Raw genomic sequence first — 3,378 nt, forward strand, 5'->3', positions numbered from 1 at the left:
TCACTTTTGATTCGTATACTTATATATTATTTATTTTTTTATTCTTAAAAAATATTTTTTGACTAATTTTTACTTTTTTATTTTTATTTTGATCCTTAAATTTATTTATTTTTATTTTTTTTATCTCTAGACTAATCTCACTTTTGATCCTTATACTTACTTGTTTTTATTTTTATCGTGAAAAATAGTTTTGATAAATATTTTTCTTTTATCATATTATTCAGTTTTGGTATTTATTTTTAATTATTTTAAAATAATTATTTTCTTTTTAAAATAAAATATTTATAAATTTTCTTTGATTTATTTTATTTCTGTTTCCTCAGTTTCATCGTAATTTAATTTTAATAGTTGAATAAATTGATTTTCATTCTTATATTTACATGTGATTAATTTATTAATATAGACATATTATTGTATAGAAATTATTGTTAAAAATATAAATCTAGTTTATTACCTCATTTGAACCAAACAACCACAAGGAGAATTATGGGTATGGGTATATAATTCCCTTTGTGGAACTGAAACAAACAGAAAAGGGAATTCAGGGTCATTACTTTCCTTTCTCCTTGTTTTCCTTTCTTTATTCCATCCCGTTACCTCTATACAAACCAAATCGATTTCAAGTCTAAACAAATGATAATAATTTTATTTCTCATATGAAAATAGACATTACAAAGACAAGGAAAACACTTTTACCAGATTTGGACATCAAAATGATACATCAATATTGTCCTTTATTTATTTAGTTAAGCTGTATATTTTATTAAGATTCCTTCATTAATCGACTGCATATCCTTCAATTACATCATAATGCTTCAAGATTCCCATGTTTTTTTGAACTTGTCTAACACGGGTCACCCTGATACTAACATCATTCTCATCTTTCAATCTAACTGCCTTCGGAAACTTTCCCCGAGTAGCTCGTTGTATATTCTTTGACAGTTCATCCCATTTATCCTCGTAGCTAATTATCTTGCTACTTGGCTTAATATCGGTGCTAAAAGAACTAGCCACAGCATTCTCAATAAGCTTGAATCTGGCGGCCTCTGACACCATTCCAATTACAGTTATAAGGCTGGTTTTAATCTTTGATTCGTCATAGTTACTGAGAGCTTCGACGCACTCCGTAGCGCAGACATTCCCAAGTTCACAGCCTCTCTAGTGTCTAAAGATTTATAAGAATTCGAGTACTCCATTACGACTTGTTCTGTTTCTTGGAAAAGTTCGTCCTTCAAATCCTCCGTATTAGCAAAGAAATAGGATTTGGTTCCCGATTTATAACCAACAAGATTCAAATTGACAACATCTAATGCAAGAGTGACCGAAACACTGTTGTAGGTTAGAACAACGGTGGAATAAAGCTGTCCTTGTGCTTGGGATTCAGTACATAGAACTGCTAAATGATGCTGATGAAGTGTTTCACATGTCAACTTTATTCGAAGATTTTTCAAGAATTTTGAGTAGGTTTCAGCAGTAGGATCATCCACAGAAAATGTGAGATCGTCAGCCTGAAGTTTGTTCTCATAATGATCGTCCGGTGTGGTCTGATGATCAGAGCAAATTCTGGTTGATTCAATTGCGACACTACTCCAACACAACCATGCTGCTATTGCTATCATCCACACTTTCTTATTTCCTTCCATTATTTTTATAGCATTTCAAATTTCACCTGTCAAAATTTGCCATGGTTTAAACTAATTTGCTTTTTAATTTTATATAATTGTATAGTTAATAAAGTTTTCAGACAAACGGTGAAGGTGCAGTTAATCTGATCAATTGAAACTTATCATGTACTACAAAATACATAATATATTAATGATTTTTTTTGGGACAAAGGCCATGTTCTTTATCACTTAATTACAGTAACAATTAATTCAGTTCAGTTCAGTTTAATTCAGTCCAGTTCAGTTCAGTATTCAGTTTCAGTATTCAGTTTCAGCATTCAGTTTCAGCATTGCATTCAGTAATTTATCATTATTTATTATATTATCATTATTTATATATAATTTATTATAATTATTATTATTATTTATCTATAATTTATCATTATTTATTATTATTATTATTTATAGTTTATCATTATCTATAAATTAGATAAAAGTCAAGAAATGATAGTTTATTAAAGTATATATGGTTTAATAAAAAAAATAAAACTAAAGTATGCATCCATATTTAAAAATTAGGAATTGCATTCATATTATGAATTATTTCTCAAATTTATCCAATTTATCAATGTTAGGGATAAAATTCCACCATTTTAGACGTTAGAGGTAAATTGGTTCTGACCCAAAACGTTATTTTTGCACTTTAACCCTTAATTAAAATAAAGAGTTAAGAGTTTGTATTCATATGAAGATTTGTATTTAATTTCATAGGCTTTAAATTATATATAAATTTGTGTTTGTATGTAATTTGTATTTTTAATTTAAATTATTTTTAATTTGTATTTATCGAGCCAAGATTTTATCATCACAGGCTTTTATTTGATATTCAATTTAGTTTTTATCTTTAATAATATATTTATTTATTATTGATATTATTAAATTTATTAGAACCATTATTATTATTATAAGTTCATTAATGTTCAATATTATCATGAAAATTATTTTAAAAGTCTAATATCATCATTATTGTTAAGTTCGGTTAAGTTCGGTAGCATTCAGATAAATTCAGTAGCATTCAGTTAAGTTCAGTATTCAGTAGTATTCAGTTAAATTCAGTTCAGTATTCAGCAGTATTCAGTTCAGTTCAGTTCAATTCAATTCAATTCAGTTCGGTTCAGTTCAGTTCAATTCAGTTCAGTTCAATTCAGTTCAGTTCAGCGATAAAGAACAGAGCCTAACTATCACTACGTCTGCATCTGTCTCAAATTCTGAATATACTCAAAATTACAAACAAAAATTTTACATTTAGCAATAAACTTTTTTATCCATAATTATATATATAATTTTTATCGATAATTATATATAATTTTTGGGTACATAATAGTTTTTTAATGAATGACAAAATGCCATGCACATCTCAGCATGTTAGTCACATCTATTTACTGTTTTTTTAAGAAACAAATTATTGGTAAATAAAAGTCAATGAAACTTAAATGATATATCATGTATAAATAATCACAAAGAATATAAAATTAGTCACCACATTAAAGAATTTATATAAACATGTAAATATATGTGTTTATATTTTCTTTTAAGAACCATACAAAGCAAGCTCAAAAAGAAATTAATTAAAATAAACTTCTTGAGAAATATTTAAGTTTACTTACAGAGATTGTAATAGCTTAGTTGAAGAATAAGATGTGATTTTCAAGGATCAGTTGTGTTCCTTTTATAGATCATAAGAAGTGGGTAGGAGGGTATTTTTGACTTTTTA

At 26.9% G+C, this 3,378-nt stretch overlaps 1 long non-coding RNA gene across 1 annotated transcript; it reads right to left on the minus strand.

The window, feature by feature from the left end:
* Positions 1 to 626: 626 nt before the first annotated feature.
* On the minus strand, positions 627 to 3,378 carry LOC136224147 (uncharacterized). The gene is made up of 2 exons (XR_010686302.1): positions 3,272 to 3,378; positions 627 to 1,669 (listed from the first exon to the last, which is right to left on the minus strand). It is a non-coding gene; the product is annotated as an uncharacterized lncRNA (long non-coding RNA).

This window comes from Euphorbia lathyris, chromosome 3 (assembly GCF_963576675.1).
Source record: "Euphorbia lathyris chromosome 3, ddEupLath1.1, whole genome shotgun sequence".
Taxonomy (NCBI): domain Eukaryota; kingdom Viridiplantae; phylum Streptophyta; class Magnoliopsida; order Malpighiales; family Euphorbiaceae; genus Euphorbia; species Euphorbia lathyris.